The 21,774-nt window shown below is 38.7% G+C and overlaps 1 protein-coding gene across 6 annotated transcripts in view; it reads right to left on the bottom strand.

Moving 5' to 3' along the window:
• Positions 1–21,774, bottom strand: part of LOC114093381 (basic helix-loop-helix domain-containing protein USF3) — a 233,341-nt gene that overhangs the window by 62,321 nt on the left and 149,246 nt on the right. The window contains exon 1 of one of the 6 annotated variants that reach the window (XM_027936162.2): positions 6,315–6,397. The exons of 2 other annotated variants lie outside the window; for them this stretch is intronic. The gene's annotated coding sequence lies outside the window, so the exon portion shown is untranslated. Of the gene's footprint in view, positions 1–5,998; positions 6,020–6,196; positions 6,398–21,774 lie in introns of those variants that run through there. 3 more of the 6 variants (XM_071615336.1, XM_071615337.1, XM_071615338.1) reach the window with 3 other exon arrangements.

The following is a 21,774-nucleotide window of genomic DNA, read 5'->3' as shown; positions in this document are numbered from 1 at the left end:
CTTTAAAAGATATAGAATAGAACTAAAAGTCCAAAACAAACTTACATTCATTGTCAGTTTATTTTCCAATAAGAGTGCCAGGACAATTCAATGGGGAATGAATAATCAGTTCAATAAATGGTGTCGGGACAACTGAATATTCATATAAAAAAAGAATAAGCTATCCCACTACTTCATATCATATAAAAATTTAGTTTAAAATGAATCACATTTAAATGTAAAAGCTAAAACTATAAAACTCTTAGAAATCATAAGCGGTTGGGGATGTGACTCAAGTGGTAGTGCGCTTGCCTAGCATGCGTGAGGCACTGGGTTCGATTCTCAGCACCACATAAAAATAAAATAAAGATATGTGTCCACCTAAAACTAAAAAATAAATATTAAAAAAAAGAAATCATAAGCATAAATATTTGTGGAACTCCAGTTAAGCAATGGTTTCTTAGCTATGGCACTAAAAGTATAAGCAACTAAAAAAACCAAATTAGACAGCATCAAAATTTAAAAATTTTATGCACAGAGGCACAATCCTTTAAGAAAGTAAAGTAAAAAGACAAACGACAGAATGGAGAAAATATTTGCAAATTATTGTATCTGATTGTGTTAGCTTTCTGCTGCTGTGAAAAACACCCTCTCCCCAACAACTACCTAACTTTCTTCTACTAAGTAATATTCTCTAAAGGTTCCACCACCTCCCAATAGCACCACTGGCTGGTAACAAAGCCTTTAGCAAATGGGCCTTTGCAGGACATTTAAGATCCAAACCATAACACTGATAAAGGATGTATATTCAAAATATATCAAGAATTCTTATAACTCCATTACAAAAAAAAAAAAATTTTTAAATAATTTAAAATGGGCATAAGACTTGAATAAACATTTCTCCAAAAAAGATACTACAGAAGGCCAATAAGCACCTGAAAAGCGGCTCAATTTAAGCAATCCCTAGGGAAGTACCAACGAAAATCACAATGAGATATCATCTCATACCATTAGGATTGCTATAATAAAAAACAATAAGCAGTGACAGATGTGGAGAAATTGGAATCCTCATATGTTTACTGATGGGAATGTAAAATGATATAGGCACTCAGGAAAACAGTTTGGCAATGCATCAAACAGTTGAACAAGCAGCTACCACATGACCCAGCAATTCTATTCCTAGGTATATACCCAAGAGATTTAAAAGCATATGGTCACACAAAAACTTATACATGAATGTTCATAGCTGTATTATTTTTAATAGACAAAAAGTGGAAACATCCTAAATAATTACCAATTGATAAATGTATAAATAAATGTGATATATCCATAAAATGGAATATTATTTGGCAATAATAAGGAATTTAAGTACTGATATATCCTACAACATGGATACAACTTGAAAACTACACTATAAGAACAGCTGAACACAAAGACCACATATTGTATAAGAACATTTATCTATGTCCAGAATGGGCAAATCCACTGACATATAAAGTAGATAAGTAGTTGCTTAGGTCTGGAGGGAGGAGAGAAAAGAAAGCTACTGCTAATGAGCAAAGGGTCTCTTTGTGGGATGACTAAAATGTTCTGGAATAGTGATGATGCTTGTACAACTCTGTGAATATATTAAAACCTTCTAAATTGTATTCTTTAAAAGGACAAATTTTGTGATTGCTAATTATCTCTAAATAAAGGTGTTATCTAAAAAAAATATAGGAAAATATAATAGTTGCTGGATAAAAGGAACCTAGTGTATTTTAACCACCTAGATCTTTAACCACTTAGATTTCTAATTTAGTCTGTAGAAGCAAAGGGGAATTGTAATGTCAATAAATCTATATGAATAGAATATAGAAGTTTGTGTATAATACATCCTCAATGATGCTTATATGCATTATTAATAAAACAATTCTGTGTGCTAAAAAGCATCACATTTAATCCCACAACTCTAGGAGGCATGTATTGTCTTGAGAAAAAATATGGAAGAGAACAATCTGGATACAGACTGGGTACACACTTGGTTTTGCCACTAACTCTAAAATGGAACTAATTCAATATGCAAAGTGTTTAGAATCCCTGCCTGGTAGACACTAAGTCCTGCTTAGCTGTCAATAATGATGTCAGTAAAAACAATCATTAATTCCTTTCCCAAATGAGAAAAACAAGATTTAGAGAGTATAAGTTAATTGCTCAAAGTCACAAAAATAATAAGAAGAGCAGAAAACTGACACTCAAAACCGGGTCTTACTGACTGTAAAGTATAAACTAGAAAACTGATAAAACTGGATTAACTGTGCTTGAGTTCATATTTGCCAAATTTTCTACAATGAATCTATGTTACTCTTTAAAATAGGGGGAATTTTTATTTGAAGTTTTAATGTTTAAAATATTACTCTTATTTAGATAGTAAAATTCCACCAGCCTCAATTCTAAAAAACAGTCTGAATCTGAAGGACACAAGGGCTTCTGAATAGCCAAAACCAGTTGTCAAAAGGCCCATATATTTGCTTCTTTTCATAGAAGAAGCCCTGATATAACAACAAAAATTTAAGAAGTCTTTTATCATGCTATTTGTACACTAATAATGACTTGTGATAGAAAATACAATGCACCCAAACAAAAAAATTTAAGCAAAAATATATGAAAATTAATATAAGGACATGATCAAATACCTAAGTATCAGCATGAATGTGAAAAGTTGCCAATTTTAACACAAGAAAATGTTATTCAATGAAACCATATTCATGTGACACAGTGATAAAACAAAGGTATGCATCTGTTTTCATATTTTCACTTGGTAATTCAACCTAGTAAAGCTAGTTGTGAATGACCTCTAATGAGTCCCACCCTTGTATAACTCTCCCTTATGTTTGGGCAGGAACTATGACTTGTGATTGCATTATGTTACACAACATAATCATAGATATGACCATAGCAAAAGATGCTCTCCTATAGGCCTTGAAGAAGCAAAATGCCACATTATGTCTGTGGAAAAGGCCCATGGCACAGAACTCAAGCAGCTTTGAGGATCTGAGGGCAGTACTCAGTAAGAAGCTGAGGGCAGCATAGGGGAGGCTCAGTGATACAGACATCTAAAGGAAATTAATTCTGCCAACAACCTCAGTGAGTCTGGAAGTGGAGTTTACCAAGTTGAGCCTCCAGATGCCAATGCTGATTGGCCAACATCTTTCTTACAGCTTTGTGAGACCCTAAGCACAGAATTCAGCTAAGCTTGTCTAAAGTCATAACCTATGGAAATTGAGACAATGTCAAAGTTTGAATATGGTTCGTCCCTTCTGAAACTCATGTTAAAATTGGATTGCCTTTGTGGCAGTATTGCGAAGTTGGGCTTTTAAGAGATGATTGGGTCATTAAAGAGATTGATGCCTTTCTGAGGACTGGCTTAATTCTCTTGGAACTGGATTGGGTATCCAGAGAGTGGGCTGTTTTTTATAAAAAGAAGCTGCCCTCTTGTTTTGCCTCTTCTGACCATGTTATGAAACAACATGAGATCTATACCAGATGTAGCTACCTGATCTTGGATTTCTCAGACTCCAGAACTATGAGCTAAATAAAACTTTTCTTAATAAAGTGCCCAATATTACACAATAATAATAATAAATTACACAATAATGTGTAATTGTTTTATATCACTAAATTGTGGTAATTTGTTAAATAGTAAACTAGCAACCGGCTGACTCTAAATAAGCCCTGTAAGATAACTAAGATTAAGTAATTACGCAGCTAACCTATCTCTGGCCTTCCCTTTGCCAACAAACTTCCTAAAGAGGCAAATTTTAACACTTATTTACTAACATAATTATACCTCAAGTTTCTGCTAACATAAGAACTCTGATCCCATCTTTGCACTGAAAAATGTTCTCTTGAATATCACCAATAGTAGTGATGACATTTTTCTCAAGAAAGGATCAGACTTTGTGGTTTAACAAAGAAATTTTGTGCCACTTATAGAAACCAGAGATCATAAGAATGCATTATTGAGCTGGGGATGTGGCTCAAGTGTTAGCATGCTTGCCTAGTATGCATGAGGCACTGGGTTCGATTCTTAGCACCTCATAAAAAATAAAATAAAATAAAAAGATATTGTGTCCACCTAAAACTAAAAAATAAATATTAAAAAAAATAATGCATTATTTATTGCTAATATGTGAGGACAGAGGTATTCTGATGGTTTACTGTGCTAAGAAATCAAATAAAATTAGTACAGCCCAGAAAATCCAGGCCTATCTTTGGAAAATCTGAAATACTACCAACTTTCCAATTACTAAAATTACTGGTTCCTTCTTATTTGTCAGACACTTTCCTTCAGTGCAGACTCTCAACTCTTAGAAACCCTTTCTTCCATTGGGTTCCATGACATTCTTTCTCCTTTTTTTTTTTTTTTTTTTCTCCCTCACAGAATATTCTGACTCCTCCTCACATACATCTTAAGCAAGGACTCTACCCAGTTCTTCCCCAGCCCTATTACCTTTCCATTAAATCCAAAAATTGTTTGGGGAAGTAGATTATAGATCATGTACTGGCTGGGCATTGGAGATAAAATACTAAAATTTCTAATATGATGTCAGTTCTTATAGAGCTTACTTTTTAGATCACCAAGGGATATTCACATCTTCCCTCAGTGATCTCACCAAATCCCTTAAACAAAGTTGTGAATACCGTGGGCACACAAACTGCTGAACTGAGTACCAAATCAAAAATTCATACCTTTCCTAAAAATACTAAATGTTTATTTCTAACAGCCACTGTACAATATCTCCCAAATATCTCAAAGACAGTATACAAAATGCAGCTCATCATCCATATTCCCTTCAACCTCTAGTTCTTGATATATAATTGGGTGCTCAGTAAATGCCTGCTGAATTAATCTGAACTTACAGAATTGTAATCCTTCTAGTTGTTCCAGTTTAAAACCTTAGTTAGCATCACAGCCTATTCCTTCTTGTCTCTTAAGTCACTCAGATACCAGAGCCTATTAATTCTTTACCTAAGATATGTCTCCCACCTATCCATTCTTTTCTATTTCTTAGGAACATTTTTTCCAGGTTCTCATCATTTCTTTTGTTTTCCTTTCACTCAATCATTCATTCACTTCATTATCCACCTAATAGTTCAACAAATATTTTAAAAGAGCTTGCTAAGAGCCAGGCACCTGATACAGCAAGAAAGGAGAATCATCTGTGCCCTCACAAGAATTTTTCAGAGGACCACAATTAAATAAGTCATTACAATAAAAAGCAACGTGGGAAGTAAATTCCATGTGCCATGGAAATACCTAACTTACTCTACACAATGAGAAAAGGCTGCTTCCTCTCTCTATTCACCCAAAAAGTTTAATCTGAGAGCTAAAGCATGAATAGAAGTTAGAAGGGGTGAAGGGGATGCTCTAGGCAGAGGAGAAGGCACTTCAAAAGCTTGATGAGTTTCATTTAACAAAGATTTGAGAGGGTGATAGGCTGAAGAGCCTAAAAAGAAAGGCAGAGGGGCAGATCATGGCCTTGGAGACAGGGCAATTTGAACACACAGAAAACCACTGAAGAACTTTAAGCAGGGAGTTAGAACAGAATTTTAGCAAATACACTTCGACTTACATGGGAAATAAGGTTTCTTTACAAACCCTTTCATTAACCCTACCTAGATACATGAATAGAGTATAGATCTCAGTCCTTCACTCACTTCCTTAAAATAGTTTAAGGGTGCCCCACTGTTGTGACCCCAGCTTCAGATCTCCCCCTCCATGAGACCCGACTGACCTTTCAGTTTTTTCCTCACATCTCCCACACATCCCCAAACCAAGCTCTCATCTTTACACATAGTTCCATTCTTTTTTCTGTGCCTGACACACCCCTGAGAAGCTCACTCCATTCCCTACCGGGTTTTCTCCTCCTCCCTCCTCAAAACATTCGAGGGCCCTTCTCAGAAATCCCTCCGAACACCCATCAATCGAAACGATCCTCCTTATCCCAAAGTACCCCAAGGTAGCTCGTCTCCTCACCTGCTGGTACGTAAACCCTTTGAAAGACACAATCGAGTACCCTCAATTTTCAGCTCGCTGCAAATGTGCCCCAAAACAGTGTGCATGCGCACACTCAGGTGCGCCGAGAGCGCATTAAACGCTAAACAGAAACACAGAAACACACACAGTCAAACCACACAGAGTGTCGTCGGGCCTACTGTAGTAAGGATCCCGGACCTGGGGGACAGAAAGAGACACCACTTCGGTTCTCCCCACCCTGTCCGTAGTCCGGGTCCCTGCGGCTTGAAGGGCCTGGGGGCTGCAGACCTACGCCCCGCATCTCAACCTGCCTTACTGTTTTCCGACTGCCTCCACCGCGACTAAAACTTCAGGCTCAGGAACCGCGGAGCGCGCCACAGGTCAATGCAGCCCGCGGCTTCCGGGCTGTTGCCTGGGTTACCAGAGCCCCGCCCCACGCCTCTGCGCATATCCGGCGAGCTCAGTGCGCTGGCGCTTCCCAGAATCTGACTCTGCTCTGGGACCAGGTTCTTAGTGTCTCTTTTCAGCCAGTGAGCTCTCTGTGGCATTCACGGCAAAGCATTGAAAGATAGGCAAGTAGTGTTAGTCAGGGCCTTCAGAATTCTCCAAAAGAAGGACAGACATGCCGAGCGCGGTGGCGTGCGTCTGTAATCCCGGCGGGTTGGGAGGCTGAGGTTGTGGAAGATCGCCAGTTCGAAACCAGCCTCAGCAAAAATGAGGCGCTGAACAAGTCAGTGAGACCCTGTCTCTAAATAAGATACAAAATAGGGCTAGGATCGAGTGCTTCTGAGTTCAATCCCCGGTACAAAAGAAAAAGAGAGACATTAGTCTTCGCATATGGCACTTATTTGCTTTCCCCTCTATTTTAAAATGTTTATTACCACTTACCTATCTACCAGAGAGTATGCTAGGTTCAATGGGAACTGAAAATAGACAAGTCTCTGTCCTCAGGAAGCTTAAGCATAGTAGCAGAAAGCTAGCAAAGACACGAATGTAAGAGTAAAACGGTGATGAGTGCTAAGAATGAAGTATACTAACTAAATACTGAGTTTATTATAGGAATAGTTGAATATCTCAGGAAAGCCTAGATGCAAAAATGAATAGTTACCAGGTAATGGAAGAGCATTTCTGCAGAGGCAACTGCATATGCAAAGGTGTATGGCAAGGGTTAGGAAGAAGTCCAGTGTGTCTAGAGTTGAGAGCACAGTGAGTGGTTGGTATTAAGGTGAGGCTGCCCAGGAGCCAGGACAGGCAGAACTGTACACATAACACGTCATTCAAAAACTGTTAATTGGCTCCGATACAACTTCCTTTAGCCCCCTTTCTACTATTAAGAAACGTTTATACATCCAATAAACACTGGATCAACCAATGTATATTCAATGTAAGGAACTGTCTTCTAATAGTTTCCACTCTGATTAAGGAAGTTTGATGTAGATCTATTTTATGGCCAATCAATATAATCATGCCCTTGCTTATATTCTCAATGTCTGCCCATCTCTGAGATGCTGTAATCACTTGGGCAACTCTCCAATACTGGTCATCCCAACTTTATACTTACTAAGTGTTGCACTCTTGCAGCTGAACCTGATAGAAGAAAAACCAATGCTGGTTTTAAATTCAAGATCACTAACTTTAAGTGGGTCTTTAAAGATGCTTGAAAATCTTATTCAAGTTCCCTGTTCCTCCATTCTTCTACCCTCCTTGATGACAATTTTATACTTTCTCTCATAGTCAACATCTTTTCTTCTATCCTGAATCTCAGCCAATGACCTATTTCATTAGTAACACTGAATTAATCAGAATTTCAATAAGCTCTCATCACTACTTTAATCCTCCTATCAGCATCTTTACTCACAGACTTCATCTTTACTTTCATCTTCAGAAGTTCAATGAAACATGAGCCCGGGAAACATAATGAAAACTACATTAAGGTTCATCATAATCAAATTGCTCAGAACCAGTGATAAGAAAAAAAAATCTTAAAAGCAGCTAAAGGTAAAAAAGACATGTATAAAAGAACAAAACTAAGGATAATATCAGTTTCTTATTAGAACAAAGCAAGCAAGAAGACAATATAGCTTAAATACAAACTTTCAACTTATAAGTCTTTTTTGGCAAAAATGTATTTTAAAAAAACAATGAAATAAAATGTTTCCACACATATAGAAATTGGTAGAATTTATTACTAGTAGATTCTCATTATGAGAAATGTTAAAGGGAGAGGTACTTCAAACATTAGGAAAATGATACCGGATGGAAATTTGTACTTTATAAAAGAATAAAGAGCAATGGAAAGGATAGCTACTATGATAAATATATATGATTATTTTTCTTATTATTTAAATCTCTTTAAACATTACTGACTGTTTAAAAATATAATAAAAATGTATTATGAGTTATATGATATATGTAAAAGTACAAAGCTAGGGAACAATGGCATAAAGATCAGAGAAGGGAAATAGAATTATGCATTTTAGGAATATTATACCATTCCTGATGTATTGTTGAAATAATAAAATGTATAGTAAAAAGATATAATGAATAATAAAACAAACACTTGATTACTCTAAAAGCAGGCAGAAAAGAGCAAAAAATAAACAAAGATGAGAAAATGGAAAGAAACCTCGAGATGATGCATTTAATAATCATATTAAACATAAATGGTCTAAACACCCTAATTCAAAGGCAAAGGTTATCAGATCAGATTTTACAAATTCCTGCCTGTAAGGGAAAAAATACCTTAAAGATAAAGACAAAAGTAAGTATACAGGACAAAAATAGAAAAAGATATGTCCAAAAAAGCTGGTTTTATTGATGACAGACAAAGTATATTTTAGAACAAAGAATATTGCCAGAGACAAAGAAGCTCATTTCATAATGGCAAAGGAACCATTTAATCAAAAGGATGTAATAATCCCAAACATTCACACACCTAATAACAGAGCTTCAAAATACATGAAGCAAAAAAGATAGTACCCCACTGTGAAATGAAAAATTCACAATTATAACCAGCGTCCTTCTCTGATTAATTTATAATACAAGTTAAAGAGAAAACTGTCAAGTTTATAAAAGACTTGAACAACACCAACCATCTTGAGCAGATTAATATTTATAGAACATTCCTCCAACAATCAGCAGAATACACAGGTTCTTTATTGTATACAGAATGTTTAGGAGATAGGCAATAATCTGGACAAAACAAGTTTCAATAAATTCAAAAAGACTCAGATCACACTAGCTGTGTTCTCTGACCACAATGTAATTAAATTAGAAATCAATAACCAAATTATTCTTGGAAAAGCCACCAAAATTTGGAAGGAAAAAATAATATTTCTAAACAAGCCATTGTTATAGTCTGAATGTGTCCCCCCAAATTCATAAGTTTAAAACTTATTCACCAATGGAATAGTATTAAGGGGTGAGACTTTTATGAGGTGCCCTTATAAAAAGGTTTGGGGGAGCTTATTTGGACCTTTAGCCATTCTACCCCTTCTGCTATGTAAAAATGTGATAGTTGCCCCATCCACCTTATGAAGACATAGCAACCAGACACTGAATCTGCTGGTGCTTTGATTATAGGCCTTCCAGGCTCCAGAACTATAAGAAATAAACTTCTTTTACTTATAAATTACCCAGTCTAAATTGTATTGTTTTAGTAGTGCAGATGGACTAAAACAGCCAATAATTAAGCAAGAAATAAAAACAGAAAATAGAATATATTTTAAAGTACATGAAAATGAAAATGCAATATATCAGAACTAAACACCTGTATTAGAAAATAAGAAAGATCTGAGTCTACCATTAGAAATTAGAAAAAAAGAACAAGTTAAAATCAAAAGAGCAGAAGAAAAGAAATATTTAGAATCAAAGCTAAATCAATGAAACAGAAATACAAAACCAAGGGACAAAATCAACAGATAGGTCTTTGGGAAGATCAATCAAATTGATAAACCTCTATCCAAACTCATCAGGGTAAAATTAGCCATAAATTACTAATATCAGTAATGAAAAAGGTAATAATACTACTGACTTCATAGATCCTAAAGAATAATAAAATGAAACCCATTTGTGATAAAAAAAATTAAGAATTATATAATATTTTGAATTTGTGGCAACACAGATAAAAATAGACAAGTTCCTTGAAAGACACGAATTGCCAAAGCCTCAAGAAACAAGTAGATCATTTGAATAACCCTTAAATCTATTTTAAAAATTAAGTTGCCAGGGCTGGGATTGTAGCTCAGTGGTAGGGCATTTGCCTAGTACCTGTGAAGTACTGGGTTCACTTCTCAGCACTACAAGTAAATGAATAAAATAAAAGTTCACCAACAACTAAAAAATGTACATATTTTTTAAATTGAAATTGTAGTTAAGAACCCTCCCTCAAAGCAAGCTATAGTCCCCAAAGCCTTCACTGGCAAATTCTACCAAACATTTAGGGAAGAAATATTAACAATTTTATATAATGAAAAACTAAGAAGAAGGGGATATTTCCTAAGTGCTTCAATGAGGCTGGTACTACCCCATGGTCTAAAACAGAAGGAAATATTATGAGAAAAGAGAACTACAAGCCAATATTCTTCCATGAAAATAACTGCAAAAAAAAAAAAATCTTAGCAAAATTTTCCAAATTGAATTTAAAAATATACTGAAAGAATCCATTGTGAACAAATGGGACTTGTTTGAAAGTCAGTCAATGTAATTCAACACATTAAAAAATAGGTAATAGATAGATTTAGACATATAGATATTCATCTCAGTAGACACAGAAAAAGCATTTGAACAAATCCAGTACTGATTCTTTTTTCTTTTAAGAGAGAGAGAGAGAGAGAGAGAATTTTTTTAATATTTATTTTTAGTTTTTAGTTTTTTTCGGTGGACACAACATCTTTATTTTTTATTTTATGTGGTGCTGATGATCGAACCCAGCGCCCCGCGCATGCTGGTGAGCGCGCTACCGCTTGAGCCACATCCCCAGCCCCAGTACTGATTCTTAATAAAAAACTCTCAGTTAACCAGAAAGAGCAAGAAACAAACCTCCTCAACCTGATTAAATACATCTACAAAAGACATATATCTAACACAATGCATCATGACAAAAGACTGTGTGCAGACAAGACTTGGCATACAATTATTACAGTTCATGAAGTGTTAGTCTGAGGCAAAGAGACCATGTGTCCTGCTTCCAAAAGGGGTAGTGGCCCATAATCCAAAAAAGAAAAAAAGTATTCATAACATGAAGTCATAACCAAGGCCTTACATTAGTTGGGTTATGTATTTAGATATCTATTAGTCTTTTCCACATGGCAAGTATTTGGGACCAACCTTCATAGTTTGTTGAATTCAATCTTAGAATTGCTTATCTGATAAAAAGATTTTAATAATTGGTTCTTTTTTTAGAAGAAGAGAAACTAGCCAATTCACATTTTAATGTGTATGCTGTTTGTCCATGTAAGTGTAGGTGGAAATGACATGGGCTGTAAGTCCCTATGATCTCATTTGATCAGGCTGGAATCACCGACAGACTTTTATTATAATGGTCCTGTAATGGATGGCATATCCAACAGATAGTAAGATTGATGACAGTGGCTACTGTTTGGGATAATATAAGAATTGTGTTAGAATTAATATGTTCTAATTTAACAATTACAATAAAGAGGAAGTGAAAACAGAAAAAGGGCTATTTGGAGTTGTCTGTAACCAGTGGCCTATAGTAAATGAGAAGAATGATTATCAATAAGCTGTTAAAAACAAAACAGGAATTAAACAGAGGTCTTGGTCTGAGGTCTTGAGTAGAAGCTATCTATTAAGAGGTCATCTCTCTGTTCCAAAGACAGTCAAGTGGCTATTTCCTGAGATAAATTGCTTCTTGAGGATCTTTGAGAATTTTCAGCTTGAGGTCCCCTATTGGAGGAGCCTTCCAATAGTATGGAATTCTGAGTTCTTTCTCTAGTTGTTGTTAGGGTTTGGACCTCGAATGTCCCCAAAGACTCATGAATTAAAGGGATGGTCCTCCGGATAGTGCTATTGGAGGAGAACCTTTAGGAGCTGGGGTCCAGGTGGAGGTCCTGAGGTCACTTAGTTTACTATCACTGCTATATTAGTTAATAACTGTACCTGATTAAGGTTCCTTCCAATGAAGTGCAAGAGCAGTTTTCTTCCAATTTGTCTCTCATTAAATGAAATTTTCTGATTTTTGGACCCTGATGCCTTTCTCCTTTGCTTCCTGGTTTGCTTTGCCATGCGCTCCCCTCCACTGCCATCCAGCATACCCACAAAAGCCCAAAGCAGTGAGTCTACCTGATCTTAGGCTAGAACCTCTAAAACTGTGAGCCAAGATACACCTTTGATCTTTATAAGTTAATTATTTCAGTTTCATTAAAGTAATGAGAAGCTTCCTAATACAGTGGTGAAACATAAAGTCAAGATTGGCTTGCTGGAATGTCACTGCTGTATCTGTTAATAAGTATAATACCTGATTAAGGTTCTTTCAAATGACAACACTTGTTATCCAATGTCCCTCTCCATAAATGAAATTTCCTGATTGATGTTCATGAGGAGTTCATTTAGGAAGATGTTGTGGGAAGATGTTGTAGAGACGCAGGGTTACAGCGCTGCAGTTTCTGCCAGCCGCGCAAGCACCGTATTCAGGGCTGAATTCTGGGTTCGAGACGGGGGAAGGAAACGGTCCATCTCGGTTCTCCACACCGGTCAGACCACAGAGGAGGCCAGCAGCCACCATGTTGGTAAACTGACGTCACCACCCCTGTTTTCGACTGACTGTAGCTCATTCAGCCATAGAACAGGTAATTTCAGGCTGCAATTCGCCTGCGGCTTGCAGACAGATTGCTAGGGCTCAGCGCCTGGGTGCTTCTTAGAACCTGATCTTATCGGAGTGAATACCGAGCGCGGGGCGGCCGAGTTCCGGCTCCCGGAACCGCCCTGGCCCAGGGCTGCTGAGCCTGCGGAGGCTGCTTCTTGGACCCTGCTCCTACCAGAGCATACAACAAGCACTAAGCAGCCGAATTACGGCTCCCGGAACTGAGCCCGCGGGGACTGCTTCTTGGAGCTTACATTTATAGGAGCTTACACCGAGCAAGGAGCGGCCGAGTTCTGGCTCCCGGAACTTCCCTGGCCCGGGGCTAGGACCCCCCGGAAACTGCTTCTCGGTCCGGGTCCTGCTGAGGGCCGGTCAGGACTCACCCGGAGCTTTGGTTGCCCGGCAAGGGGAACGAAATGCTGCCATTCGCATAGGATACCAACATGGCAGAGATCTGCTGTCTGCAGAAAGCGGCGGAGGAGGGAACTTCATCAATACCAGTGGTGACATAAGCAGTTGGTCTCCTGGTAGGGGGGGTGAGGCACAGTCACCCGAGTCTCCTCAATTTGTCGTCGAGCCAGAGGGAAGGAGCCGGGCCGCCGCCAGCGCCCGGAGCAGGCCCAGCGGCTCGCCAGCGTGGTGACCGCGTGACCCCAATTGGAGAGGGGGCGGAGCGGAGCCGCCACCCGCAACCGCAAGGTGAGCAGACCCGCGACCCAGTGGTACATGGGCGTGGTAGGAGGGGCAGGGCAGAGCCGCGGTTCGCGCTGTGACGAAAGAGCGTGCAAGGTAAACAGACCTGTGACAGCCTGGCGGGTCAGGCCCAGTGGCCTGCCAGTGTGGTACACACGTCACCCCAACTGGAGTAGGGGCAGAGTAGATCCTTCTCCCACGCCCGGATCAGGCCCTGCCGGTGTGGTGGTCACGTGACCCCAATTGGAGTGGGGGCGGAGCGGAACCGCCACCCGAGCCCGCAGGGTGAGCAGACCAGTGATCAACCTGCAGATCAGGCCCAGGGGTCCGCAGGCGTGGTAGGAGGGGCAGGGCAGATCCGCCGCCCGCGCCTCCAAGGTAGGCAGACCTACAACAGACCAGCGGATCAGGCCCAGGAGCCTGCCGGCGTGGTACAAACACCACCCTAATTGGAGTAGTGGCAGAGCAGAGTCGCCGCCCGTGCCAGGAACAGGCCCAGCGTCCTGCAGGCGGGGTAGTCACGACACCCCAATTGGAGTAGGGGCAGAGCAGAGCCTCCACCCGTGCCCGAAAGGTGGGCAGATCTGCGACCGACCAGCGGGACAGGCCCAGTGGCCTGCCGGTACGACAGACACGTCACCCCATTTGGAGTAGGGGCAGAGTAGAGCCGCCTCCCGCGCCTGCAGGGTAGGCAAACCTGCAACCGACCGGCGGATCAGGCACGGTGGCCTGCCGGCGTGGTACACTCGTCACCCCAATTGGAGTTTGGGGCAGAACAGAGCCGCCGCCAGCTCCCAGAACAGGCCCAGTGACCTGCCGGCGTGGTAGCCACGAAACCCCAATTGGAATAAGGAGAGAGCAGAGCCGCCGCCCGCACCTGCAGGAAAGATACGCAAGCAGTATGAAAAGACAAGGAAAGAAAGGACCACAAGCAATGCAGGTCAACGCAACTTTAGAAGAGGTAACAGCTGCAGCAGATGGAATGTCAGATAAAGAATTCAGGATATACATGCTTCAGATGATCTGGAGTATCAAGGAAGACATTAAACAGCAAATTTAGACAATGAAAGATCACTTCAACAACGAATTACGCAAACAAATCCAGGAAGCAAAGGATCAACTATACAGGGAGATAGAGGTTATAAAAAACAAACAAACAGAAATCCTAGAAATGCAGGAAGCAATAAACCAACTTAAAAACTCAATGGAGAATACTACCAGCAGAGTAGAACACTTAGAAGATAGAACATCACACAATGAAGACAAAGTACTTCAACTGGAAAAGAACATAGACAGCTCAGCAAGACTGTTAAGAAACCATGAGCAGAACATCCAAGAAATATGGGATAACATTAAGAGACCAAACTTAAGAGTCATTGGGATACAGGAAGGTACAGAGCTCCAAACCAAAGGAATGAGAAGTCTATTCAATGAAATAATACAAGAAAACTTCCCAGACTTGAAGAATGAGACAGAATCCCAAATCCTAGAAGCCTACAGGACACCGAATGTGCAAAATCATAAGAGATCCACACCTAGACACATTATAATGAAGATGCCCAACTTACAGAATAAGGAGAGAATTTTAAAAGCTACAAGAAAAAGGAAGCAGATTACATTTAGGGGTAAGCCAATCAGGATAACAGCTGATCTTTCAACACAGACTCTGAAAGCTAGAAGATCCTGGAATAACATATTTCAAACACTGAAAGAAAATGGGTTCCAACCAAGAATTGTGTATCCAGCGAAATTAAGCTTCAGGATGGAGGATGAAATTAAAACCTTCCACGATAAACAAAAGTTTAAAGAATTCGCAGCTAGAAAACCATCTCTTCAAAACATCCTCGCCAAAGCATTACAGGAAGAGGAAATGGAAAATAACAATGAAAACCAACAGTGGGAGGTAGGACAGTAAAGGGGGGGGGGAATAATCAAAGAGGAAAACAAACCATGTTTAGTAACAGAAATAAACAAATATGGCTGGAAGAACAACCCATATCTCAATAATAACCCTAAATGTTAATGGCTTAAACTCACCAATTAAGAGACACAGGCTAGTAGAATGGATCACAAAACAAGACCCAACAATATGCTGCCTACAGGAGACGCATTTGATAGGAAAAGACATACATAGGCTGAAGGTGAAAGGTTGGGAAAAATCATATCACTCATATGGACTTCGGAAACAAGCAGGAGTGTCCATACTCATATCAAATAAAATAGATTTCAAGCCAAAGTTAATCAAAAGAGATAAAGAGGGACACTACATACTGCTTAAGGGAACCATACACCAACAAGACATAACAATCATAAATATTTATGCCCCAAACAATGGTGCAGCTATGTTCGTCAAACAAACTCTTCTCAAGTTCAAGAGTCTAATAGACCACCATACCATAATCATGGGAGACTTCAACACACCTCTCTCGCCACTGGACAGATCTTCCAAACAAAAGTTGAATAAGGAAACTATAGAACTCAATAACACTATTAATAACCTAGACCTAATTGACATATATAGAATATACCACCCAACATCAAGCAGTTACACTTTTTTCTCAGCAGCACATGGATCCTTCTCAAAAATAGATCATATATTATGTCACAGGGCAACTCTTAGACAATATAAAGGAGTAGAGATAATACCATGCATCTTATCTGATCATAATGGAATGAAACTGAAAATCAACGATAAAAGAAGGAAGGAAAAAGCATACATCACTTGGAGAATGAACAATAGGTTACTGAATGATCAATGGGTTATAGAAGACATCAAGAAGGAAATTAAAAAATTCTTAGAGATAAATGAAAACACAGACACAACATATCGGAATCTATGGGACACATTGAAAGCAGTTCTAAGAGGAAAATTCATTGCTTGGAGTTCATTCCTTAAAAAAAGAAAAAACCAACAAATAAATGATCTCATACTTCATCTCAAAATCCTTGAAAAAGAAGAGCAAAACAACAGCAAAAGAAGTAGAAGGCAAGAAATAATTAAAATCAGAGCTGAAATTAATGAAACCGAAACAAAAGAAACAATTGAAAAAATTGACAAAACTAAAAGTTGGTTCTTTGAAAAAATAAACAAAATCGACAGACCCTTAGCGATGCTAGCGAAGAGAAGAAGAGAGAGAACTCAAATTACTAGCATACGGGATGAAAAAGGCAATATCACAACAGACAGTTCAGAAATACAGAAGATAATCAAAAACTATTTTGAATCCTTATACTCCAACAAATTAGAAGATAGTGAAGGCATAGATAAATTTCTTAAGTCATATGATCTGCCCAGATTGAGTCAGGAGGATATAGAAAACCTAAACAGACCAATATCAATTGAGGAAATAGAAGAAACCATAAAAAGACTACCAACTAAGAAAAGCCCAGGTCCAGATGGGTATACAGCAGAATTTTACAAAACCTTTAAAGAAGAACTAATACCAATACTTTTCAAGCTACTTCAGGAAATAGAAAAGGAGGGAGAACTTCCAAATTCATTCTATGAGGCCAACATCACCCTGATACCTAAACCAGACAAAGACACTTCAAAGAAAGAAAACTACAGACCAATATCTCTAATGAACCTAGATGCAAAAATCCTCAATAAAATTCTGGCGAATCGGATACAAAAACATATCAAAAAAATTGTACACCATGATCAAGTAGGATTCATCCCTGGGATGCAAGGCTGGTTCAATATACGGAAATCAATAAATGTTATTCACCACATCAATAGACTTAAAAATAAGAACCATATGATCATCTCGATAGATGCGGAAAAAGCATTTGACAAAGTACAGCATCCCTTTATGTTCAAAACTCTAGAAAAACTAGGGATAACAGGAACATACCTCAATATTGTAAAAGCAATCTATGCTAAGCCTCAGGCTAGCATCATTCTGAATGGATAAAAACTGAAGGCATTCCCTCTAAAATCTGGAACTAGACAGGGATGCCCTCTCTCTCCACTTCTGTTCAACATAGTTCTCGAAACACTGGCCAGAGCAATTAGACAGACGAAAGAAATTAAAGGCATAAAAATAGGAAAAGAAGAACTTAAATTATCACTATTTGCAGATGATATGATTCTATACCTAGCAGACCCAAAAGGCTCTACAAAGAAACTATTAGAGCTAATAAATGAATTCAGCAAAGTGGCAGGATATAAAATCAACACACATAAATCAAAGGCATTCCTGTATATCAGCGACAAATCCTCTGAAATGGAAATGAGGACAACCACTCCATTCAAAATATCTTCAAAAAAAATAAAATACTTGGGAATCAACCAAACAAAAGAGGTGAAAGACTTATACAATGAAAACTACAGAACCCTAAAGAGAGAAATAGAAGAAGATCTTAGAAGATGGAAAAATATACCCTGTTCATGGATAGGCAGAACTAACATCATCAAAATGGCGATATTACCAAAAGTTCTCTATAGGTTTAATGCAATGCCAATCAAAATCCCAACGGCATTTCTTGTAGAAATAGAGAAAGCAATCATGAAATTCATATGGAAAAATAAAAGACCCAGAATAGCAAAAACAATGCTAAGCAGGAAGTGTGAATCAGGCGGTATAGCGATACCAGACGTCAAACTATACTACAGAGCAATAGTAACAAAAACAGCATGGTACTGGTACCAAAACAGACGGGTGGACCAATGGTACAGAATAGAGGACACAGAAACCAATCCACAAAACTACAACTTTCTTATATTTGATAAAGGGGCTAAAAGCATGCAATGGAGGAAGGATAGCATCTTCAACAAATGGTGCTGGGAAAACTGGAAATCCATATGCAACAAAATGAAACTGAATCCCTTTCTCTCGCCATGCACAAAAGTGAATTCAAAATGGATCAAGGAGCTTGATATCAAATCAGAGACGCGCCGTCTGATAGAAGAAAAAGTTGGCTACGATCTACATACTGTGGGGTCGGGCTCCAAATTCCTCAATAGGACACCCATAGCACAAAAGTTAATAACTAGAATCAACAAATGGGACTTAATCAAACTAAAAAGTTTTTTCTCAGCAAAAGAAACAATAAGAGAGGTAAATAGGGAGCCTACACCCTGGGAACAAATCTTTACTCCTCACACTTCAGATAGAGCCCTAATATCCAGAGTATACAAAGAACTCAAAAAATTAGACAATAAGAGAACAAACAACCCAATCAACAAATGGGCCAAGGACCTGAACAGACACTTCTCAGAGGAGGACATACAGTCAATCAACAAGTACATGAAAAAATGCTCAACATCTCTAGCTGTCAGAGAAATGCAAATCAAAACCACCCTAAGATACCATCTCACTCCAGTAAGATTGGCAGCCATTAAGAAGTCAAACAACAACAAGTGCTGGCGAGGATGTGGGGAAAAGGGTACACTTGTACATTGCTGGTGGGACTGCAGATCGGTGCAGCCAATTTGGAAAGCAGTATGGAGATTTCTTGGAAAGTTGGGAATGGAGCCACCATTTGACCCAGCTATTCCCCTTCTTGGTCTATTCCCTAAAGACCTAAAAAGGGCATGCTACAGGGACACTGCTACATCGATGTTCATAGCAGCACAGTTCACAGTAGCAAGACTGTGGAACCAACCTAGATGCCCTTCAATAGACGAATGGATAAAAAAAATGTGGCATTTATACACAATGGAGTATTACTCTGCATTAAAAAATGACAAAATCATAGAATTTACAGGGAAATGGATGGCATTAGAGCAGATTATGCTAAGTGAAGCTAGCCAATCCCTAAAAAACAAATGCCAAATGTCTTCTTTGATATAAGGAGAGTAACTAAGAACAGAGTAGGGATGAAGAGCAGGAGAAGAAGATTAACATTTAACAGGGATGAGAGGTGGGAGGGAAAGGGAGAGAGAAGGGAAATTGCAGGGTAATGGAAGGAGACCCTCAGGGTTATACAGTGGAGGAGGTAGAGAGAGAGGAGGGGAGGGGAGGGGAGAGGTGGGGAGGGGGGAGGGTGGAGGATGGGAAAGGCAGCGGAGCACAACAGACACTAGTATGGCAATTTGTAAATCAATGGATGTGTAACTGATGTGATTCTGCAATCTGTGTATGGGGTGAAGGTGGGAGTTCATAACCCACTTGAATCAAAGTGTGGAATATGATATGTCAAGAAATTTGTAATGTTTTGAACAACCCACAATAAAAATTAAAAAAAATAAAAATAAAAATAAAAACTACTGAGCTAAAAAAAAAAAAAAAGAAATTTGTAATGTTTTGAACAACCCACAATAAAAAATTTAAAAAAAAATTTAAAAAAAAATAAATAAATAAACATTAAAGGCATGTTATTTCATAAATGACAGATTTAATAAATTAAATATTGATTAAAAAAAAAGAAGCTTAAGGGAGTGAGAAATAGGCAGTAAAATGATAGTCCATTAGAAAAGAGAGGCTAATAGGCTGGAAAGTGTTCATGTTCTCAGTCAGTTGTAAAGTCTGTACTGCATGAGGAACCATAAGGTCAATAATGGAGCCTGGGACAAATTCAACAGGTTTTAGAGTGGTGCTATTACCCAAAGGCAAAGGCTTTGCAATTAGGTTGAGGCTGAGGTTGTAGTAAGTAATGTATTTTGATGGTTCTCATGAAGTTGGGTTAAACCCCTGAGGTTTGTCCAGAACACTCATGCAGAAATAGATGAAAAGGTTTTTTGTAGTTAAAGATGCCAGGGGGAAAAGGGTATTGAAGAGCCTGCTTCAGATTATAGAAGACTCATTCAATACACTGGCTCTCAGAAGACAGGGGCTGTAGTTGGGGATTTACCCATTTCATAGAGGTGTCACAGTCTCAAAAAACTTGGCATCCAAAATCGTCATAAGCATACAGTTAGACACGGAAGTCATTGCCAGTGGAGTTTTGTTAGGGTTTCCAATAAGTTTAGACAGTCCTTAGCTTAAATAGGCCATGCTCCAAAACTATGTTTTGGCAAATACTAATTTACCTTTCTTGAAACTTTATGTTCCTTTTCTACTAATACTTACAGCAAGTAAATTGAATGCTTTTTCTAGGTTTCTCTGAACAAGGTAGGAGATCATGTACATATATAGCCAACCTTAATAACAAGGGAAATTGGATCTATTCGTTCTTGATTAAGGGCCTAGGGGAAATGGGAAAGGATTTCACTGAGTCCCAGGGGTCTTACCATCCCGGTATGGTGTCATCCTCTCAGATGAAAGCAAAAAGATATTAACTGTTGTTAAACATTGAAAAAAGCAAGGCAATAATCCTCTATGAGGAAGAATTTGAGGAGGAGCAAATTACAGGATAGTGTTTAGTTTCAATGCTAATGAGGAATGAGAAGTAACCATTTGGTTTGTGGCCCTGAGTTTTTTGGGATTTTTGTTGTTTGTTTGTTTGTTTGTCTTCAGTGCTGAGAATCAAACCCAGGACCTCATGAAGTACTCTCCCACTGAGCTACATCCCCACTCCTTCCTGAGATCTTGAACAAATCAATATCTTTGTCCGTTTGGTTACTTTCCTAGTGGCATAGGAATGTTACAAGGGCTAGTGCACTTTTGGATATAAAGCCCTCAACTGTAAGTTTGAAGTCATTCTTTGCTTTTGGTTTCAGTGGATATTGGGGAGAGTTTGGGTGTTAACAATTTGATAGGATCTATCTCACAATTTTGTTCAAATCTACTGTTTTCCCAGAATAGTCACTGAAAGCTGTTATTATCTTTGGTGAAGTTGTGCCATTCAGGGAGTTAAATGCAAGAATTAGGATTGTGGTGTGTGTATATTTAAGATGGAGTTTTTCCTGGAAGAAGAGAAAAATCAGATTGAGTTGACTTCATAAGAACCAGCAATGGTTGGTCAAAAGTGAAGCTTTGCACTTTTGCATCTTGAGCCCCCAACTTATTGTTAGCTGCCTCCAAATGCAGACCTGACAATCTGTGCTCACAGGCAGGTGGAACACCAGAGAGAACACTCTGTGGACCAAATTCTCAGGTGGAAAGATGATTCTATCTGGTTTTATTGGTGACCTACTGCAAAGTTTGTCTGAATGAATAAGAACCGCATTGATGGGTAAAGGCCAACTCAAACTGAAAGGTTATGGGGCCTATGCCTATGTTCTACTCTGTGACACTTTTAGACAGCACAACACAAAACAGAAGCAGAAAAGAGAGCAAAAGGGGATTTAAAAAAGAATGGCCCAACTCGTACAAAGATGGCCAACAGGGATCGGGGTGTGACTCAGCGGTAGAGCGCTTGCCTAGCACATGCAAGG

The sequence above is a fragment of the Marmota flaviventris genome, chromosome 8, assembly GCF_047511675.1.
Source record: "Marmota flaviventris isolate mMarFla1 chromosome 8, mMarFla1.hap1, whole genome shotgun sequence".
NCBI lineage: Eukaryota > Metazoa > Chordata > Mammalia > Rodentia > Sciuridae > Marmota > Marmota flaviventris.
Note: the sequence above shows the minus strand (reverse complement) of the source record. Positions and strands in the feature narration are given on the sequence as shown.